Genomic DNA, 23730 nt, shown 5'->3' with positions numbered 1-23730 from the left:
TTGTAATATCTACTATATTTACAGTACCTGCTTTCTTTGTACCATCAAAACCGTTTTATCGTTAATTATCATGTAAATAGATAAGAAATTACCATTGCAATAAACATATTTGTCAACTAGACATAATCCTGACAGCTCTGTCCTCTCGTTCAACCTTAATACTGTACAACCCATGTTGTACTGCTCCCCCATTATACTTATGTCTTTCAATTCCACTGTAATTAATGTTTATATTTAAGATATAAAAAAAATAAATAAATAAAATACATAAATATTGAAGTGGTAACCGTGGTAACATTATTAGATGTTCTTATTACCACCATTCTATGTGTACTATTCCAGATGATACTAAATGTTACATAATTACTTCCTTGAGATAAATGTATAGTGTATATCAGGTGCCTAAAATAGAGCTCAGGTTCTCAACTGGCTCGGCCATGTTAATATTGTTATTATTATACACTCTGTATCAGCGTTTTTCTGGCTAAATAAACTGTTTCAATTCAATACTTGGGCGGGTCACTGTCCTTGTCCCGCAGGCAGGCCCTTTGTTTCTTAACTGAATTTTCATATAATTTACTAAAAAATCATGGCACTGTTTTAGTATCAACTGTATTAGATATTATTTTACCATTAACTTTCGGTCTTTTATTATCAATTATAACTTCTCTCATTAAAAATTCTGAATATATATTATACAATGTTGGAGATAGAACACAGCCTTGTCTTACTCCCTGTCTAACTGTGAACCAATTAGCAATTTCATTATTCACTAACACTGCTGCCTCCTGTTGCCAAAAAAGATGCTTTAAAATTCTAACATCTTCATTAATGCCTAATTTTCCTCAAGACCTCTATAAGTTTATTGTAATTTACTTCATCAAAAGCCTTTTTCAAATTCAACAAAGTAGATATGGAAATTTCTTTGGACCCCTAAAGCGCTTTCAGTCAAAATTCTTAAACCAAATGTAGTTTCTCTAGTTCCTTTTCCCTTTCGAAATCCATTTTGCTCTTCAGATAAATCACTCTCTATATTGACGTATTTCTACTGAAAATTATGTTTAATAAAACTTTGCAGGCATGACTTATAAAGCTTATTGTTTTAAACTGGATGCACTCTAAGGCTCCTGGCTGTTCAGGTAATAATATAAATATTGATTTTTTTAAATTACTGGGAAGGTCTCCTTTGAAGTCTATATAATTACATTTTAGTCAAATATTTGATCCCATTCTTGCCCATTTGTTTTATAAATTCTGCTAATCATATTTCATTTTGCTCACAACTGCCTCTACTTCTGCTTCGAGAATTGGCATTTCGATCTTTATTTCATTTTCGTTTCCTACCTCTAGTCTCTCCTTATAAATGTGTAATTCTTAAACGTACTTCGTTTTCTCATGTTTCTTCGTATATCTATTTTCTTTAAAATTTAATTTGCCATCCTATATCTTACACAAGTTTTTCCCTAGTCTCTAACATTACTTATTTGTAATTATTTAACTGTTGTCCTTATATGTCGTGTTAATTACTGTGAACAATATTGTAACTTCTTGACAATTTATAACTTGATTAATTACCCCCCCAACAAATCTAACTTCATGGAAAACACCGGGAATAACATTGGAAACATATGTGAAAAAATTGACCTTCAAGATATATTTGTTTATTACCAACAATGATTTGGTTAAGCTACATATTTCTACATATATATCATCGACCGGTAGGATAAAACCAGCTATTCTTCGTCTTTTTTGTTTATTTGTGTTTTTTGGTTGTCAGAGTGATCTTGTTGGATTTGAAAATCCTTTCCAGGGATTCTAATGACAGCTTCGAATACAAAAGGTCCATGTTTCTTCACGTTTGTTCGTTTGTCTGTCATTGTTCCTATGGAGTCCTCGGTGGCAGCTCCCACTTACTGTACTGTACTGGGCATGATTTCACTCTATTTCTAATATAATAATTTTTCATAATTCATCTTGACATAATTTACCTCCTGCCTTTAAGACGGAGGTTATGTGCAAAATGCTTACACACTAATAATGATATTAAGTCAGTAATTACGGTAATATCAATAAGTAAATAATGATAATGCTAGTTCTTGTTATATAGGTATTAAGTTTAAGAGGAAAGTAATTAAGGAGAAAATAGTTATAAATACATTGATAAGTTATTAGCTAACTATATAAAAAAAAAAAAAAAATAATATATATATATATATATATATATATATATATATATATATATATATATATATATATATATATATATATATATATATATATATATATATATATGATAACTCAATAGCGAAAAGAAGAAACATTAGTTTCAAGCACTTTCGTGTAATTCATTTCAGGGGTGAGTACAGACTAAGGAGTAATATTTTATTTATTTATTTATTTTTTGTAAGAAGATTAGTAATATGGTAGACACTTGCTTGCTATACCTAGGGACTTAATCTCAGTCTCCTTTACTCTATATATTAGCCTTGTCAGTAACTTCTCCTTAGTCTGTACTCACCCCTCAAGATGTGAATTACACGAAAGTGCTTGAGAACTTCGTGTTTCTTGTTTCCTTGTTATCAGCATATACGTGGATCACGCTCACCTACAGTGATTTACTTGCATATACAATATATATATATATATATATATATTGTCATGGTTTTAGTATGAATCGGTGGTAGTGGGAGTGGATAATATTATATAAAGATATTAATATGTCTTATTTCCTATTTCTTACAGTGGAGTTCGATACCTTCACACTGATTATTTACAGGAGATTATGGCGTATCTACGTAGAAGTTCACTCCACCACTCGACATTCCATGATTTATACTTGATAAATGGTGATTTAATGAATTCATAATTTTCAACATCCATCTAAGTTATTGGTTATACTATGTCATAACCAATCAGTCATTACCTTCACTAATAATAAGATAGGATCACAGATACGGGCAGATAATTGCACTTACATTTATTTGTCAAGCTTCCATACAATGATTTACAATTTGCATGGATATGTGATTCACTCACGTTCACGCTGTAATAAAATTAATCTTCTAAAGGAAAATTTTAACTTGGGAACACATGTGATTACTCTACTATGGGTATAACTTAACAGAGCCTTAATTCTTCAAGTGATACAGTTACTGACAGCCTGGATTGCTTTTGTTGCAACCAGGCTTCCACACGTGATATTTCCACGGGGATAACAACCCTAGGTTAACACACTTAGTCTCGTGTCGATCACGGTCACTGTAGACGGGTGTCGTGCAGGAGAACTCTGTAAGCATGAATTAATTAACCATTTATTGTAGATTTGATAGGCCAGCCTGGATTGCTCTTGTCACAATCAGGCATCCACAAGTGATATTTCCACGGGGATAACAACCTAGGTTAACAGGCTTAGTCTCGTGTCGACGACGGTTCACAGGACGGAGTGGCGGTGGAGGACTCTGTGTGGTGTGGTGTCCCGCCCCCCTTTCAGGAGGGAGAGGATGGAGACGACGTCTTAACTAACCCATGGCTCAGGGGATACTGCTTAAAATGAGGTTTTTGGGTGTGAAGCGATGAACAGTACAACACTGTTTCATTGCCCACCCCCCTAAAGGCTGGCTAACATACACTAATTGAAAAATACATGTCCCAGTTATGCCTCGCCGGGCGTCTTATCTCTGGTAAAACAAACTTTGGAGTTGGTTGCGTGGGTAAGCCTAACGCAACCCATGACATATATATATATATGTATATATATATATATATATATATATATATATATATATATATATATATATATATATATATATATATATATATATATATATATATATATATATATATATATACACTATAGACAATTTAATATTCGCTTTCTAAGTCATGTTGAAGGGAAATAGGTTGATAAATTACACTCTGTAATGTAAGCGTAATCTCTCTCGGGGTTAAGATAACTCTGTGACGATGTTTGAGACTGTAGGTACTGGAAGGTGTGATTTATCGCAGAATTGTACCAAAATATCGAACAAGCCCTTCCACGACGAGGTCTTGCTCGTAGCGTGCCTTCCTCTTGCCATCGTCGAATCCACCTGTACACGGTGGATATACTTGCTCCAGATTCTTGGGAGATTTCTCGAGCTGAGTACCCATTATGCCACATCAATATGATCTTCACCCGATTTGTCAGTACCAACACTGGATTTTTGGTCGGTCGGCTTTCCATGAAAGTTACTCTGTCGACAAAATCATTTAGACATGATAGACTTTGACTCATGCATGGGTTACACGTTTGATGTGTAAGGAACAGAATATTTTGTAATCGGTTTCCTGTTTGGCATATTTTATGAAACAAATATTTGTTAGGAAATTGAAAGCTTTTGGTTTTTTTCGCTAAATTGGCCACTAAATTGCGTTGTGAATGAAGCGAAACTCACACAAAGAGACTATGAATTGCAAAACTTATTAGATCAACCCATTCAGTGGTAAGAGATTTTCTCAGCTGAATAAATCATCGAGCGTTAGCCAGAATAAAATACTTAAGTGCGATACTACTCATTAAAAGGTTAATGTCGAATAAATTGACAAATGAAATGACTGATAAAATAATGTTTGGAATTTATATATTACAAGACCTAGTGAGTGATCGTGTTAAGTAAAATACTTACTGTTACCAACTCCGAGTGACGCAAAGGGCCTGATTTCACTAGGTGTTCAGCGTTTCCTCTGTTATTACAATCCAGGCGCTTCCTGCCACCCCCTTCTTTGTGTACGAACCTATGTCCTGTATGGCAGTGAAAGGTGACATTACCCACATGAATCTGACCGACGTATATGTATGTATGTGTGCGTGTGTGTATATATATGTACATGTATATGTGTATGTATATATGTATATGTGTGTATATGTGTGTGTGTGTGTACATTTATGTATATGTACTGTCAATGAATATGATGCATCTCTTTGTGTACGAACCTCTGTCCTGCATGGCAGTGAACAGTGACATTACCCATATGAATCTGACCTCTATACATTTATAGCTGTTAATGAATATGATGTATTTCTTTGTGTATGAACCTCTGTCCTGCGTGGCAGTGAGACGTGATACCACCCTCAGTGTCAAGACCTGACTGAATTACTCAGAATAGGCAAACTGTACTACAAGCTCTGCCAATAAATTTGTTAAACTAAAACTCCTGCCACCCTCTCCATTGTTCTTAGCAAGGTAGGGGCGGTCTGCTTCTTTTCCTCGCTCTCTCTGGTTCCCATCTGCAAGGCTCCTCGAAAATTATTTTCATTCTCTATACGAAGCATATGACTCATATAATGTAAGGCACTATACGTTGGGAATTTCTCTAATAATTTGATCATCCATCAGACCTTGTCATAAACCTCCAAATATTTTTCAGAATGCTTTGTTTTCAAACACACTTAACTGTCTCGAAATAGTCTCATTGCCTCACCAAGGCACTACCAAGGTAGTCCGTAGTAGGCAGTTATCAAACAGGGAGGTACTACCGCCTGGGAATATATTGGAAGCATAAGGTGTTGTCTATGGTAGACCTTGCTGTCATATGGCATCACGAAAATTGTGACCAAGTCCCAGGTTGCTGATCTGACTTTTTGCCTCATTTACACACAATTGCAGGGTCTCAATTGTTTCTCTTACTATTGACAACACAACATATATACTGTATACTGTTTCTCACTATTTTTTTTTCAATTTGTATTTCTTTATTATTATTATTATTATTATTATTAGTAGTAGTAGTAGTAGTAGTAGTATAAGTATTAGTAGTAGTATTAGTATTATCAATATTATTATTATTATTATTATTATTATTATTATTATTATTATTACATTTTCGCCCCCTAGGCCCCGATGTGGGTCAGTGACCTGTGCCTGGGTGGGCTAATCCCCGTAAAAAAAAAATGTAATTGTAATTATGTAGGACAGACAGGAAAAACACTGCAGCTCAGAATCAAACAACATAAGTATAATATCAGAACAGCATCTGAAAGCAGTGCCTTGTTCGTTCATGTTAGGAATAATAATCATCCCATTGCTTGGGAAAAAAGCTTAGAAGTATTTATATCATCTTATGTCACAGAAAGACTTCTGGTTGAAGCTAGTTTGATTAAGGAATTAAAATCAATAAACCTTAGTGATGGTCAGTTTAAAGCTGATATGTTACATAAATTTATTTGCCAGTGGCCCAAGGTTAAAAATGCTTTGAAAACCTTTGATCTAGATGTATGATAGTTATTTAGTGGGTCCCTTATTTTTGACCTGACCTGACTAGTCACGTCACCCCCCCTTCTCTTAAGTTCCTCTACGTGTGTGTTGGTGTGGGGATTAGTGGATGACATCATTATGACTTGACCTCATGTTTTTAAGGTCACCCTGTATATTTAAGCCTCTCTCTGTCCATGTAATCCAGTTGCCTCTGAAGATGTCTTGAATAAAGACGAAAGCTACGGTGCTCCGTTGTTTCCCTTTTCCCGTGTGATTTTATCAAGATTTATCTTATCCACGTTTTCATTGTGGATCTAAATGAAATATATATATATATATATATATATATATATATATATATATATATATATATATATATATATATATATATATATATATATATATATATATATATATATATATATATATATATATATATATATATATATATATATATATATATATATATATATATATATATATATATATATATATATATATATATACACATATATTGATGTGCCTATAAGTTGTTTCATTGTAGTTCCTCATGCTTTCATCAGACAATAAATAACAGATAGAACAAACAGCCGGGCCTGGAGGACGACACACTATGGAGAGAGAGACAGTGTCAACAAGGAAGCGACCTTTACCTTCGATCTATGTATGTGACTACCGCCCGTGACCACATTTGGACTTACCCAACCTTACTTACCTGTTGGGCGCTGTCAACGCTTTCGTGCTTAGTCTTGCACAGGATGCAAGGGAGTGCCCAATAAACTAGTTCCCTCGCGGGGCAAATTATATATATTTTTTAAATTAGTTCATTCCCAGATTACCCACTGCCACATATCAGTTAATCCATCAAAGAAACTCACATAAGTTAAAATGTTTAAATTGTTGATTATTTGTACTTATTTCACTATTACAATATCGAAGTTACTTGCTATTAGGTGATGAAGCAGTAATGAATAGTGTGTGAAGATTAATAAATATTGCTTTACTCAACATCTACCTGAAAACGGGTCCCATTAAATAGAATTTCTCAATCACTGTGGGACACAAAGACATGGTGGGGTTGCAAGCGGCCCACGGGTTACCAATGCCTGTGTACATAAGAACATAAGAAAATAAGGAGTCTGCAATAGGCCGGTTGGCCTGTGCATGGCAGCTCTGTCGAGAGTTACAACCACTCTCTATCATCCATGAAGAAACAATCTCCGAGGAGAGTGAGGGTTGGCTGCCCATTTTGGACCGTCTAATGACAGATTCAAATGGAAATTGGGAGTGCTGTTAGGTTTGTTTGCAATAGTTCACAATTAATTTTCTCTCTTGTGCTACACTCCTGTATAAACAAAATAAGTTACACATTGTAAAAGGACTTAATCCTCCAGATTATACGCTTTCAGCCGTGTTGATGTAGGAAGGCTTACCGCGATTAGATCCAATGAAAAAGAAATGGGTTGTTTTATTATGCTGACGATAGTCTTACGAAGAAAAAGGATATCCAAAATATTTCTTCAATGTGCTAATGACGAGTGTGATAAAGACATTCCCTCTTAGTGTCCATTAGCTTGCAACTATAACTGGAAGCAAAATAAATAAATAAATAAAACATCGCCATAGGGACTAACCTTTTACAAAATGCTGAAGCAGACACCACTTTCTCGTTGTAGTAACAACGCACAAATGGCTACACCCGCTGCCTCAGTGTTGTATTTATGCATGGGAGGCTGCGAGCAGATAACAGGGAAGGGGCGTCGCTCATGTGCTGGTTAACTTAACCTTTAGTTAGTTTTGCACTGCTGCCACCACTTTTCTCATTGCACTTATTTCGTCCAAAACTCACGATAACACACAATGAAAAACATATTCTGAACATCTTAGTTTGTCAGGTAAATCCTAAGATGTTCACCGGGATAAACATAGACCAGACGGTTGACTGCCATGATTGTTAACAGGTTCATAAACTTATCTCAGACTCAATAATAATTTCAGGCAAATTAGCTTGAGTCTCCTGCACATGAGGTCAGGTAACCTATTCGCATTGTGGAATACTGTGAAATATTGTTTCTGACTGTGTGTGTGTGTGTGTGTGTACGTTTGTCGGCGCATACTCGCCTCCCAGACATATGATCTCTACATATTTGGGTTCGTTGGAATCGTCTTGACCCACAGATGGTTCTTAATTGTGTTTCATTTCAAAACTTTGAGTTTTGGGGTGTTGGGCTTTTTCTCCCATCTCCAATAATCTGTGGTTAATGGCGTTTCCTACTAGTATATCATGAGAGCCGGTTAATGGCGTCTCCTATAGTCCCGGAACGAAACCCCCAAGAGGGCCTCAGTTTTCAAGTAGGTCTGGTCAACAGGGTAACATTTGTCTATAGCTAAAACTAAGCTTTGGGGAGTGGAGATTACAAAACCTGGTGATGCCATTGTAAAAAATTCGTGCGAGTTACATACGGTGCCATTATCCCAAATGACCTACATTTCATCGTTAGTCAGCGTCTCCGGAACTATGTGACTTAAGGTGATGATTATGGTGTCAAACTATATGTGTTTTGGGGTCAAGGAATCTGATAAAGATAAATTCAGATCAATTAGACAAATAATAACTCAGTTGTTATATAATGCTGAAAAAATCACAGAAGTGGAAGGGATATGCGTGAATCAGCTGCAACACACCTTTGCCACTTTTGTTCATCATAAATCGCTCCAACTATGCCAAATAAATGCCAGTACTTCTCTTACAGCCGCAAAGATTACCACCTGCGATGCTTGAGGCCATTATAAGGGGACACTTTGTAAGCAAGCTTTCACAGGGGAAGTTTAATTCTTTTTGAATGGACCACATGATTGATGACCACACAGAACAAAGACCTTAAAGGCGCAGATGGAATGATTGGTCTGACTCTCAGAGGAATCGAATGAATGAGATGGTTCTTAAGTAGACCAATAACAGCACAGTACTTAGAACAAACAGAGATGGGTCCTACCACCTTGGCGCTCAGGCAGCTAAACGTTGGGATGAAGATTTCAACAAGAGGAATGAGATGTTTAATGGGTCGTACATTGACTCCTTTGATATATCAGATCCACCTCTTCAGCTCGTGAACATTGCTGATGGTGCTGCTGTACCATGTGATATTCAAAATTCCATGCTGACTGCCAAGGTTGAAAACAATGACAGACATGAAGAACACAGAAAAAAAGTAAATAATAACAATGTATCCATTGATACTGACACAGTGTATACCTGAGACTACTAGCAGTGAACAGTAATAAAAACGTTCCTCTTCAACGTGCCCATTCATATGAAAACTCACTAGTGCCTCTAAGTCTCTTTACGGAATGTGGGCACTTGATTTCTGGTAAAGAATAATCTGACTTGAAGCACAAGCTTGAAGAACTGGTTCCAGGTGAGAAGGTCAGCCAAATAAATGTATGTGATGCAGCGATATTTGATGGGCAAGCAGTGATTGAGATACTAACACCTTCCACAACAAATAATACCATCACATTTCAAGACATGGCCACACGTTTCCTGAAGTATATCTTGTAGACACTTGGACACATGAGCCCAACTGAAGAAACTGAGATTCATATCATAATTGACAAGTATTTATAATTTAGTGTCAAAATAATGCCAGGAGGAAACTTGGAGATATGCAACGTGGGATAACGTTACACATCCAACGATACGCTGCTATCCTGTCTAACTGGAAACAGTTTCTAGCTACAGGTCAAAACAAGGCTAATTTAGTAAAATACCACACAAAGTATTTGATGAAAAATGGAAGTTCCATGTTGGTGGAAATGGAGACAATGCCGTGAAGATCACCAAGCAGGGTAGTGAAGAATTTGAAGCTTTGAAGTCAAATTACGAAGAGGCAGACACAAGAATATGTGAACATGCGAGATTTGCTGCTGAGAATGGAGCCAACCATACTGTTGTAAATTTAATGTAAGCAGTCCACATACCGATGTCCATGTGTTGCCTGTACTTCACCGTTCTGCCATCAATTCCAGTGAAATATTTTTCCTTACTGGAAGGGAAGAAAAGCATGCCAGTCTTACTCGATATATACCCATCCACCTAATATATAACAAGTTATCAAATACACACTCAAAAAAATGCTTTAAGTCTCCTATTTGACTGGTTGAGATACCGGCAGCCCTTTGGGGGACATGGAAAGTAGGATGCCTATAACTTGATGATGGAAAAAAAAAAGCAACAACTTCCAAGATTTGTCCACCTTAGGTAAAACCATGACACTACAAAAATCTGATAAACTCACCAAATGTTCTGGTTTCCTAAATTATTCTTTAAGATGTAAAATACTGGAATTAAAAATTCAGCAACTTATCTCAGTCCTTTCAATATCTATTCCATGTGCATAAACATGGTCTCAGAGTATCTCTAACAAATTCCTTGACCGAGAATACATATAGTTTCACGACCATAATCATCGCTTGAACTCCCTTAGTTCCAGAGATGATGACTTACGATAGAACGTCGGCCATAAGCTCCAGTCAGCATCAGGCGACGGTAAGAAAACGTGGAATGTCATAAATTCTATGCAGAACAGGAACACTCAGCCTTCGGCCTCCACTTAGCTTTTATGAAAAATTATTCAGTTGTAACGGAACCCTCCCTCATTGCCAAAAACTTAAATGAATATTTTATTATTGTTGGGAAAAATCTTGCAAAGAGCATCCCTGATCACCATGAGGAATTTAGAGCCTACCTGCAAAATCAGCTGTTCTTATCCCATGTCACAGCAAATGAATTACTGGCTATCATAAAAATGTCCAAAAATGCAGCACCAGGCGAAGAAAATATATCAATGAGCATCAATAAGAAAGTAGCCCAATTATTACTACCTGTTCTCCTACACATATGTAACTCCTCCTTACTATAAGATATTGGCCGGTAGGGTTAAGACCGAGATAAGAAAAGCCAAGAGGAATAATGAGTTGAAGATAGCAAGGGAGACAAAGTCAAACCTCAAGGGATTCTATCAAATTTTTCAAACTAAAACACGAGAAAAGATTGGACCAATACAGTCAGATACCGGCGAGCTAACTGATAACGACGGAGAAATGAGCAATAATCTGAATAAATATTTTTCAACAGTTTTCACAACCGAAAATTTAAACATGATACCCGAAGCTCCAACTCTATACAGAGATAGTGAAGAAAATAAATTAAGCGAGATAGTAGTGACTAGTAACGACGTTAGTAAGCAAATAGTCAAACTAAAGCTTAATAATTAAGTCACAAGGTCCGGATGAGATATTTGCCAGAGTAATAAAGGAATGTATGGAAGAGCTTAGTATGCCCTAAGCAAAGTTGTTTAACATGTCCTTAAAAACGGGTGTAGTACCAGAATACTGGAGGATAGCGAATGTAATACCGATTTTCAAGAAGAGAGATAGCTCACTATCCTCTAACTACCGTCCAATTAGTCTAACATCAATTGTAGGCAAATTACTGGAAGCAATCATTTCAAACACTATTCGAAATCACCTGGAGAAGCACAAGTTGATCAATGATTCCCAACATGGATCCGTTCTCGAATCAGTGGACGAGGGGCACAATTATGATGTGGATATCTCGACTTTAGCAAAGCCTTCGACAGAGTACCCCACGAAAGACTAATAAGAAAAGTGGAGGCTCATGGCATTAAAGGTGATATTCTGAAATGGATTAGGGCGTGGTTACAAGACACTAAATCCCATTGGAGCAACGTCACTAGTGGAGTTCCCCAAGGCTCAGTACTTGGACCAGTATTACTTATTATATACATAAACGACATAGATATCGAAGTAGACAGCAACACAAGTAAATTTGCTGATGACACTAAAATAGGACGTGTAATTAAATCTGACATTTGGCAGATGAAATTCAATGTGGACAAATGTAAAGTACACAGTATAGGAGATGTAAACAGGGAAACCAGATACCAGATGAGCAACGATGATATTGAGAAATCCGACTGCGAGAGAATTAGGAGTAATGATAAGTAGGAATCTTAAGCCAAGTAAACAATGTGTATTTGCTCGAAGCAAAGCTAATAAAGTACTTGGGTTCATACAAAGGAGTGTTAGTTACAAGACTAGCGAGGTCATCTTAAAACTATATCGTGCGCTTGTGTGACCTCACTTGGAATACGCAGTTCAATTCTGGTCACGGTATTACAGAATGGATATAGAATCCTTGGAAAGAATTCAGTAGAGATTGACAAGACTAATCTCGGGCATTAGGAACCTTGAGTACAGAGACAGGTAAAAGCATCTTAATTTGCACTCCCTAGATTGACGTAGAGTGAGGGGCGATATAATAGAGGTGTATAAATGGAAGTCAGGGCTAAACAAAGGGGACATTTCAAACGTACTCAAACTAGCCAGTCAGGAGCGAAATCGTAACAATGGTTTTAAATTAGACAAATTTAGATTTAAGAGCGAAATAGGTAAACATTGGTTTGGAAATAGAGTAGTGGACGACTGGAACAATTTACCAAATATCATCATTAACTCGAATACGCTGGATAGCTTCAAACTTAGGTTGGATGGATATATGAGCTATAGGGATGGGTGTAAATGGGACTGCCCAGTATGGGCCAATAGGCCCGCTGCAGTTTCCTCCATTTTTATGTTCTTATGTTATCAGCATATATATATATATATATATATATATATATATATATATATATATATATATATATATATATATATATATATATATATATATATATATATATATAAATGGAAAACAACAATTACCTTAGCTTTCGTCTTTATTCCCGTGTGATTTTATCAAGATTTATCTTATCCACGTTTTCATTGTGATTTACATGAAATATATATATATATATATATATATATATATATATATATATATATATATATATATATATATATATATATATACATACATACATATATACATACATATATATATGTATATATATATATATATATATACTCGTATATGCCTTGAAGAACATTTTTGTTTCTAGTCCTTTAAACGTTTTGAAGGAGTACTGTATCTGTGATTCATAACACTAAATACCAAGATATACAAAGTAGGCAAGTTGTTAACGGTAAAAACATTTAGTAATTTATTAAGTTAAAAAATCAAACTAGGTATACGTCTAACCTTCCGAGTTATTATAACTTCACCATCTATTACTGTGTGCATAAAATGTATTGTCTGGTGTATAGTAATGATACAGCATCTTTGTAATTCATAATATTAATGCCGAAAAACTACAACTTATCGCATTTAAACAACACTCAACGTCATTTGTTCCACATCTAAGTCTTCATCCGCATATTTTCTTGGCCTGATGATAATAGGAGTTGCATTACTGAAGCGTGGGATGGGAGTAGATGAATATCTCCCCCATAAAGGTGAGGAAGGCGAAGCTAGAACCAAGAAACATCACGTAGAAGGCGCCTTGTAAGTGTCGTAGTCCCAGCACCTCCAGTGTTTCGTCATCCTGGAATTTTTTTTAAGATCTTATGTGCATGTTGTGATTAGAAAATGCCATAAAAATCCATATAAGAGTGGGAAGTATACATACAAACAGGCACACCTGAAGGTAATGAGACAAATCACAGGACAAGTGAGGTTGTTTACCTCACCCAGGCTCGCTTGGGTTGCCTTCTGATCCATTGCTGCAGCCTCCCTGTTTTCTTTCACTCTCTTCTCTATAATTTTTCCTGTCCAGTAATTGATAATACCTGCGTCTTCCAATTTGGATTTTAGCTGGAGAAGGCATCCATAGAACGGTGCACCTTTGCTGAAGAAAAAAAATATATAAATATAAATATATATATATATATATATATATATATATATATATATATATATATATATATATATATATATATATATATATATATATATATATATATATATATATATTTTATTTATTTATTTATTTATTTATATATATATATATATATATATATATATATATATATATATATATATATATATATATATATATATATATATATATATATATGCAAGTAAATCACTGTAGGTGCGCGTGATCAGGTATATGCTGATAACCACAAGGAAAAGAAAGAAAACACAGAAGTTCCCCAAGCACTTTCGTGTAATTCATCTTCAGGGGTAGTACAGACTGCTCTGTACTCACCTGAAGATGTGAAATATATATATATATATATATATATATATATATATATATATATATATATATATATATATATATATATATTGATAAAATCACACGGGGAAAAGGGAAACAACGGAGCACCTTAGCATTCGTCTTTATTCAAGACATCTTCAGTTGCCTCTGAAGATGTCTTGAATAAAGACGAATGCTAAGGTGCTCCGTTGTTTCCCTTTTCCCCGTGTGATTTTATCTATATATATATATATATATATATATATATATATATATATATATATATATATATATATATATATATATATATATATATATATATATATATATATATATATATAATTTTTTGTCCATATAACATTTGGACTTGAACATATAATCAACGACCTCAGCAGCCAGGACTCGAATCCTCGACCTTATGCAAGTAAATCACTGTAGGTGCGCGTGATCCAAGTATATGCTGGTTATCAGCATATATATATATATATATATATATATATATATATATATATATATATATATATATATATATATATATATATATATATATATACATAACAAACCTGCAAAGGGTCTTATAAACGAGAGGTGTGCAGGCAGTAGTGAAGGCTTCAGGGACGTCACAACCATAAGATCTGATGGGTAAGCTCGAAAAAACTCGACCGCCTTCAGACGTCCTCTTGTTGCCGCCATGACAGTGCAAAAGTCAGATTCTTCCCGCTGGAGTTGACCGATCATCCCAGTAAAGTTACCATCCCTCTCGTCACCAAAAGATCGGTCAGGCTCAGCATATATATCATATCTGCTTGTGGTAATACCAATAAATTAATTTACAAATCTAAATAAGGGTACATTATATAGAAAAGGCGTGGGCAACCCGCGGCCCGAACCAAGTCCTTGTGCGGCCCTCAGAGTGATTGACAAATTCTTTTTATTGTGGCCCGGGGTTCAGGTAGATGCAGCCAGTTGATGGTAATATAATGGTAATTTAAGTAATGTTTATTAAAAGAATTATCTTCACACACAGTTCTTTCGTGGTTCATAGCCTAAGAATAAGTAACTACGTAATCGTAACATTGAAATAAGAATAAATAGTCAACAATATGAACATTTCAACTTGTGTGAGCTTACGGGCCAAGTTGGGCGAGGACTGTTTGATGGATTAACTACTATGTGCCAGTGGGTCACTCGGGAATTATCTAAAGGCGTTTATTGTAAGGCGTTTTAGATGCACGGAAGTGCCAACGCGTTAGCTATTCTGTCTACGCAGACGCTTCTGCTGAGTTCTGCACATGACACCTTGAGAGGGAAAAGCAAACACCTTGATCAGGCGTTAGAGCGTGCAGCCCTCGAATAGCTAGCAACCAATCAGAGTGTTTCTCCTACTAAAACAGTGGGTAAATACACGGATCATGGCCGCTTATGGAGAATATTGAAATCAATATTGAAGAGTTGCGGGCTTGTAAGACAATAAAAAACTGATATAATAATAAAAGAAATTCTATATACAGAAGTACATTAAATAGGACCTAAAACAAAGCGTATGGCATGAAAGATTTGAAATGGATTGCGTCTAGTTGAAACCTATTTTGGCTCCGCTTATTTTTAAGTGGGCGCTATCCGATTTCATTAGCCGTTGTTGACTTTGGTGTAAAAATATTGATAATTACTCAAATATGATTGAAACCTTAATATCATTACTCATAAGATACTTTAAATAAGGGTGAACAAGTTGATTACAGTTCTGTAAGTGCAAAAATTAAGACTTAAACGAACCTGAAATGCGTCTTATTTCGTGTATAAATATGCGAACACCTAGCCGCGAGACACAAGAGTGTGGTTTCAAAGTCCTGGAGAAATTACCTTAACAACGGGCCGATTTTTTTGTGTTATTGTATTGGCCCCTCTTTCATGAAAAGAAGAATTATATAAATAGGTTAATTATATTTGATTTATATACTGATTTATCCCCTGTAACTTTCCACTAGCTATGAGGTAACATGTTCAGTGCACGTGATAAGATGTGCCCACGGGAAGCTGCATCATATTATGCTGAGTTAAGGCATTAAGTAGCCGGCTCCCTGGCCACCTAAAGAGGGCAGTAGTTTGATATCCTTGACTAGAGGAAGACGGTATTTCAGAGCCATAGTGGATGGTTCCGTCTTCCCTCGAGGGAGGACGACGTGCCTATTCCGTTCTCCCTCGATGGGTCACTACTCATAGAAGTCCCACTCATAATCTCACATCGAAAGGATGTGATTAAACGGTCTATTTCCATAGCCACCGTCCTCTCTCTTCACACTCATAAATAGTGGAATAGACAATTGGGTTTCGCTACTCTAAAGCTCAATATAATATATATGATCAGTCGTTTATACATTATGACTAGTTCATTATTCTTATTTATTGTTGACTGACATTTTTTTTTGTCTTTCAATAATTGTCTATATATTTTCTTCACTATTTCTTTCTGTATAGTGTCTAAATAACAGTTCTCCTAATTCTATTGTTTTCTAAAGTCTGTGTTGTACAACAGTTATTCTCAAGACGCGATACAATGTTGTATTTTTTAATGACAGTCCGGGAAAGCTAACGCGTTAGCGATTCCGTGCATCTACAAAAAACGCCTTGAGGTTAGTTAAGTCCAAGTCCAAGTGGTGTGTGACGACTCTGTTCCCTCCTCACTCTACCACCATAACCACCACTTGCTCCAACTGTACTCCAGGACAAGAAACTGCTTCACGAAGCTGCTCGACCCTAGTGAGCATCGATTCAGAATCAGTTTCCCATCTGACTATAAGACCGAGGTATCGAGGCAAATGTGTCTGGCAGGTAGGCCAAGTCTCTTCTCTGCGGCCTACCGTGTTCCTCTTCTCCCTGGGTGTGGACTACGAATTGTATTAAGGACTACTGCTGGTGGTGTTGTGATAGTTTGATGGTAATGAACTATGGCGTTAATCCCTGTTCCTGGTTGGCCATCACAACCTAGACTTGCTAACTGAGCTGCCATTTCTATCAGGTTTTTGTGTTGTTATATATAGTAGTTGTATTTAATGTTTAAAGTAAGAGTAATCAAGTATTATTCTGGTGTGTTTTGGTATATTTATAAGTTATGTTACTTTTGTTTTCATAATTGCATATTTTGTGTTTTACTCATGTTATTTAATGTACTTATTTAACTATCTTAGTCAATACTTAATGTAAATGTTATTAAATTAATCAGTTTACATGATAATCTTCTTATCCTTTTATAATTTACAGTTGTCTGTCACCAACAGTGATTCTTGTGTGTGCTCCTTAGTTGATGTGTGAGTGTGTGAGTGTGTATATATATATATGCCTATGAAGACAGATCTATTCAGACAAGAATGAATACATAGAACATTAAGCAGGCTCCATAGGATGTAACTTGACTGATATTAAGTGGTGAGAGCAAACACCACACTTTCCAAGCAACATAACATTTGAGGTACACCGGGAGTGGGATGAGTACTGTAACCGGGTAGAAACTCAATACCACAGGAAGGAAGACTTATAGAGCAGCTGTGAATGGGAGGAAACTGCAGCGGGCCTGTTAGGCTACTGGGCAGTCCGTTTACACCCAACCCCTATTGCTCATATATCCATCAACCTGTTTGAAATATCCAGCGTATTCGAGTTAATGATGATGTTGGTAACTTGTTCCTCTTTCACTACTGTATTTCAAACCAGTGTTTGCCTATTTCTTGAATAAATCTAAATTTGTCTATTTTAGCATTACGAGTTCGGCTCCTGGTTTGGATAGTTTAGTACGCTTTTCTGTTATGTCCTTTGGTTTAGCCCTGACTTCCCATGTATACCTCCCGTCATATGCTTGCATCGCCTACGTTTCTCGGGGGTGCAAATTAAGATAACTAACCCTGTCTCTGTACTCAAGGTTCCTAATGCCCATGGATTAATCTTGTCACTCTCTTCCTGAATTGCTTTTCAAAGGAATCTATATAATCTACATCAGGTGATAAGGATTGAATGCGTAATCAAAGTGAGTCTCACGGCACGAATATAGTTTTAAGATGACCTCGCTAGTCTTGTAAATATCCTCCTTTGTATGAACCCAAGTACTTTATTAGCCATTGTTTCGAGCAAATACACATTAATTTATTTGGCTTAAGATTCACTGCTTATCATTATCATACATCTTTCTCCATGATCGGATTTCTCAATATAATCGTTGTTCATGTGGCATCTGGTTTCCTCTGTTTACATCTCCTATACTGAGTACTTTACATTTGTCACATTGAATTTCATCTGCCATTTTCCAGACCATTCGAATTTTTTTAGATCTTCCAGGAGTTTTTGCAGAGCCACTCTTCAGATTTGTTGCGCCCTATTTTAGTGTCATCATCAAAATTTACTTATGTTGCTGTCTACTCCGATGTATCTATGTCGTTTGTATATAATAAATAATAATGGTCCAGAAATGCTGAGCCCTGGGGGAACTCCACGAGTGAAGGTTTTACTCAATGGGATTTAGTGCCGGTATGCTCACTCACAGCACCCTTAGCCATTAAAATCGCCTAATCCATTTTAGAATATATCTCCTTTAATGCCATGAACTTCCACATTTCGGCATATTAGTGTTCGTGGGGACTCTGTCGAAGGCCTTGCTAAGTCGAGATATACCATATCATAAAAATTATGCACCCTCGTCACTGATTCGAAAACAGAATTGAAAGAATGTTAATAGTTTAGTTGAACATAGACACCCACTTGTGAAGCCATGTTGGGAATCATTGATCAACTTGGTAGCTTCTCCAGTGATTCGAATAGAGTTTGATGATTGCTTCCGGCGGTGTATAATTGATGTTAGACTGATTGGTTGTTGGTGATCTATCATTCTTCTTGAAAATCGGTATTACATTCGCTATCCTCTAAGTTCTGGTACTACACCTGTTTTAAGGACACTTGAAGCTAAAAACAACTTTGCTAGGGAGCACATACTAGCTCTTCATACATCCTTTAATACTCTAGCAAATATCTGAATTGGACACAGTGTCTGAATAGGCTTTAGTTTGTCTATTTAACCTCACATCTGGGTATTAGTCATTTACTATCTCAGCAATCTATTTTCTTCACTATCTCTGTATAGAGTCAGTGCCTCCAGGGGCATAAATATTTTAAATTTTCGGTGGTATGAAAACTGCATTTGAAAAATATATATTCAGATTATTGCTCCTCATTTCTCCGTCTCGTTTTTCAAGTTGAAGCTCACCGGTATCTGATAGCGTGGTCCAATCTTTTCTCAAAATGCGGAATTTAGTTTTGATACATTACGATAAATCCCTTTGGGGTTTGACTTCGCCTCCACTTACTTTACATCATTTATTATTCCTCTTTGCTTTTCTTATCTCCGGTCTTAACCCTACCGTAATACCTTATAATAATCTCGGAGTAGACTTCACCACGATTTATTTTCCTACGCCCCTTAGCCTTTCTCTGTGCAGTCAGGAAAATATACTTTCTTATGGCTCATCAATCACTTAACGTAAATAGTTGCTCAGCCCATTTTTAACATCTCCGAGAACATAGATGTCAATACCCGCTTTGAAGTCAGGGAAAATAATATAATTTGTGGCACCCTGTAAGGACACTCAAGTGACAACACCAGCCATTCCCTCCCTGTGCTGTGCGGCTTACGAGGTATAGGTGATTTATTTGTCGAGTTAAAGTATTTTCGTCACTTTTGCCTTCTCTGCCCGAAAAAGTCTCCCTGACAGGTCAACGTATTACCCTTAAAACTCTTGGTATAACCTTTTAACAATTCAAATGAGCTAGATCTTATGATAAAATAAAGTAACACATAATTTTATGATAATTTAGATTTTGCCGTAATAAATAAAAGTAATCGATAAGATTGGTCAACACAAATAAAATAATTCTGTAAATAAATTACGACTGAATAGTGAGGTGCACTGACTGCAGTTAATGGCGAGTACAAGTTAAATATAAGTGATTCAGCAAAAATTAAATTAAATTGGAGGGTGAAATCTTTGGATAATTCTAAAGCACAATGTCTCTATGGTAAAATATCAGCTACCCATAGTTCATGTCACAATACATTTAAGATGTTGTATTAATGAAATTGAATTTGATGTGAAACTCCCTCCCCTGTGAAAACTGCCTTTATCTCCATTCGGTCGTACACGGTCCTGTCTCATTGTACCAGTGTCAGCCATCTGCTTATCCGCTGTGCTGCTGTACATAAGACATCTGTAGATAACTGATTCAAAAACCTAAGGTGAAATAAAGGTTAGGTGAGGTCAAGGTTAGGTTAGGTAAAGGTTAGGTGAGGTAAAGGTTAGGTTAGGTAAAGGTTAGGTGAGAGAAAAGGCTAGGTGAGGGTAAGGTTAGGTTAGGTTAGGTTAGGTGAGGTAAGGTTAGGTGAGGTAAAGGTTAGGTGAGGTAAAGGTTAGGTTAGGTAAAGGTTAGGTGAGGTAAAGGTTAGGTGAGTTAGGTTAGGTGAGGGTAAAGGGTTAGGTGAGGTAAGGTTAGGTTAGGTAAGGTTGGGTGGGGTAAAGGTTAGGTGGGAGTAAAGGTTAGGTGAGGTAAAGGTTGGGTGAGGTAAAGGTTAGGTGAGGTAAAGGTTGGTGAGGTAAGGTTAGGTGAGTAAAGGTTAGGTGAGGTAAGGTTAAGTGAGGTAAGGTTAGGTGAGGTAAGGTTAGGTTAGGTTAGGTTAGGTGAGGGTAAAGGTTAAGTGAGGTAAAGGGTTAGGTGAGGTAAAAGGTTAGGTGGGGTAAAGGTTAGGTGAGGTAAAAGGCTAGGTGAGGTAAAGGTTAGGTTAGGTTAGGTTAGGTGAGGTGAAGGGTTGGTGAGGAGTAAGGTTGGGTGAGGTAAGGTTAGGTGAGTAAAGGTTAGGTGAGGAAAGGTTTGGTGAGTAAGGTTAGGTGAGGTAAAGGTTAGGTGAGGTAAAAGGTTAGGTGAGGTAAAGGTTAGGTTAGGTTAGGTTAGGTGAGGTAAAGGTTAGGTGAGGTAAAGGTTAGGTTAGGTTTAAAGGTTAGGTGAGGTGAAGGTTAAGTTGGTTGGGATGGGTGAGGTGAAGGTTAGGTGAGGTAAAGGTTGGGTGAGGTAAGGTTAGGTGAGGTAAAGGTTAGGTGAGGTAAAGGTTAGGTTAGGTTAGGTTAGGTGAGGTAAAGGTTAGGTGAGGTAAAGGTTAGGTTAGGTAAAGGTTAGGTTAGGTAAAGGTTAGGTGAGGTAAAGGTTAGGTAGGGTAAAGGTTAGGTGAGGTAAAGGTTAGGTTAGGTAAAGGTTAGGTGAGTTAAGGTTAGGTTAGGTATAGGTTAGGTTAGGTAAGGCTAGGTGGAGTAAAAGGTTAGGTGAGGTAAAGGTTAGGTGAGGTAAAGGTTAGGTGAGGTAAAGGTTAGGTGAGGTAAAGGTTAGGTGAGGGTAAGGTTAGGTTAGATAAAGGTTAGGTTAGGTAAAGGTTAGGTTAGGTAGGTTAGGTTAGGTGAGGTAAAGGTTAGGTTAGGAGTTAGTTGAATTGAAATTAAGGTTAGGTGAGTAAAGGTTAGGTTAGGTAAGGTTAGGTTGAGTAAAGGTTAGGTGAGGTAAAGGTTAGGTTAGGTTAGGTTAGGTGAGGTAAAGGTTAGGTGAGGTAAAGGTTAGGTTAGGTAAAGGTTAGGTGGTAAGGTTAGAGTTAGGTTAGGTTAAGTGAGGTAAAGGTTAGGTGAGGTAAAGGTTAGGTGAGGTAAAGGTTAGGTGAGGTAAAGGTTAGGTGAGGTAAAGGTAGGTGAGGTAAAGGGTTAGGTGAGGTAAAGGTTAGGTGAGGTAAAGGTTAGGTGAGGATAAAGGGTTTGGTGAGGTAAAGGTTAGTGAGGTAAGGGCTAGGTGAGGTAAAGGTTGGTGAGGTAAGGTTAGGTGAGGGTAAAAGGTTAGGTTAGGTTAGGTTAGGTGAGGTAAAGGTTAGGTTAGGTTAGGTTAGGTTGGGTGAGGTAAAGGTTAGGTTAGGTAAGGTTAGGTGGATAAAGGCTAGGTGAGGTAAAGGTTAGGTTAGGTTAGGTTAGGTGAGGTAAAGGTTAGGTGAGGTAAGGTTAGGTGAGGTAAAGGTTAGGTTAGGTAAGGTTAGGTGAGGTAAAGGTTAGGTTAGGTTAGGTTAGGTGAGGTGAAGGTTGGTGAGGTAAAGGTTAGGTTGAGTAAGGTTAGGTGAGGTAAAGGTTAGGTGAGGTAAGGTTAGGTGAGGTAAAGGTTAGGTGAGGTAAGGTTAGGTGAGTAGGTTGGTGAGATGGGTAGGTGAGGTAAAGGTTAGGTGAGGTAAAGGCTAGGTGAGGTAAGGTTAGGTTAGAGTTAGGTTTGGTGAGGTAAAGGTTAGGTGAGGTAAAGGTTAGGTGAGGTAAAGGTTAGGTTAGGTAAAGGTTAGGTGAGAGTAAGGTTAGGTTAGGTTAGGTTAGGTTAGGTAAAGGTTGGGTGGGGGTAAAGGTTAGGTTAGGTAAAGGTTAGGTGGAGTAAAGGTTAGGTGAGGTAAAGGTTAGGTGAGGTAAAAGGTTAGGTGAGGTAAAGGTTAGGTGAGGTAAGGTTGGTGAGGTAAAGGTTAGGTGAGGTAAAGGTTAGGTGAGGTAAAAGGTTGAGTGAGGTTAAAGGTTAGGTGGGTAAAGGTTAGGTTAGGTTAGGTTAGGTGAGTTAAAGTTAGGTGAGGTAAAGGTTAGGTGAGAATTAAAGGTTAGGTGGGGTAAGGTTGGGTGGGGAGTAAAAGGCTAGGTGAGATAAAGAGGCTGAGGTGAGATAAAGGTTAGGTGGGAGTAAAAGGTTAGGTGAGGGTAAGTTAGTTGAAATTAAAGGTTAGGTGAAATTAAAAGGTTAGGTGAGGTAAAGGTTAGGTGAGGTAAAAGGTTAGGTGAGGTAAAGGTTAGGTGAGTTGGTGAGTAAGGTTAGGAGGGTAAGGTTAGGTGAGGTAAAGGTTAGGTGAGGTAAGGTTAGGTGAGGTAAAGGTTAGGTGAAGGTTGGGTGAAATTAAGGTTAGGTGGTAAAAGGTTAGGTGGGTAAAGTTAGGTGAGGTAAAGGTTGGTGAGTAAAGGGTTAGGTAGTAAAGGTTAGGTGAGGTAAAGGTTAGGTTAGGTTTTGGATTGGTGAGTTAAAAGGTTAGGTGAGGTAAAGGTTAGGTGGGTAAGGTTAGTTGAGGTAAAGGTTAGTGAGTAAGGTTAGTTGAGGTAAAGGTTAGGTGTAGGTAAAGGTTATGGGTAAGTTAAAATTAAGGTTAGGAAGGTTAGGTGAGGAATTAAAGGTTGGTGAGGTAAAGTTTAGGTAGTAAAGGTTGGTTGGGTTAGGTTAGGTGGTAAGTTAGGTAAAGGTTGGTGAGGTAAAGG

General features: G+C 36.9%; 1 protein-coding gene across 1 annotated transcript in view; it reads right to left on the bottom strand.

The window, feature by feature from the left end:
• Window positions 1-7922, bottom strand: part of LOC121873911 — a 31689-nt gene extending 23767 nt beyond the window's left edge. The window contains exon 1 of the mRNA XM_042377789.1: window positions 7868-7922. The gene's annotated coding sequence lies outside the window, so the exon portion shown is untranslated. The remainder of the gene's footprint in view (window positions 1-7867) is intronic.
• Between the last annotated feature and the right edge of the window lie 15808 nt (window positions 7923-23730).

This window comes from Homarus americanus, unplaced genomic scaffold (genome assembly GCF_018991925.1).
Source record: "Homarus americanus isolate GMGI-L3 unplaced genomic scaffold, GMGI_Hamer_2.0 scaffold25827, whole genome shotgun sequence".
NCBI classification, from domain to species: Eukaryota; Metazoa; Arthropoda; class Malacostraca; order Decapoda; family Nephropidae; genus Homarus; species Homarus americanus.
Note: the sequence above shows the minus strand (reverse complement) of the source record. Positions and strands in the feature narration are given on the sequence as shown.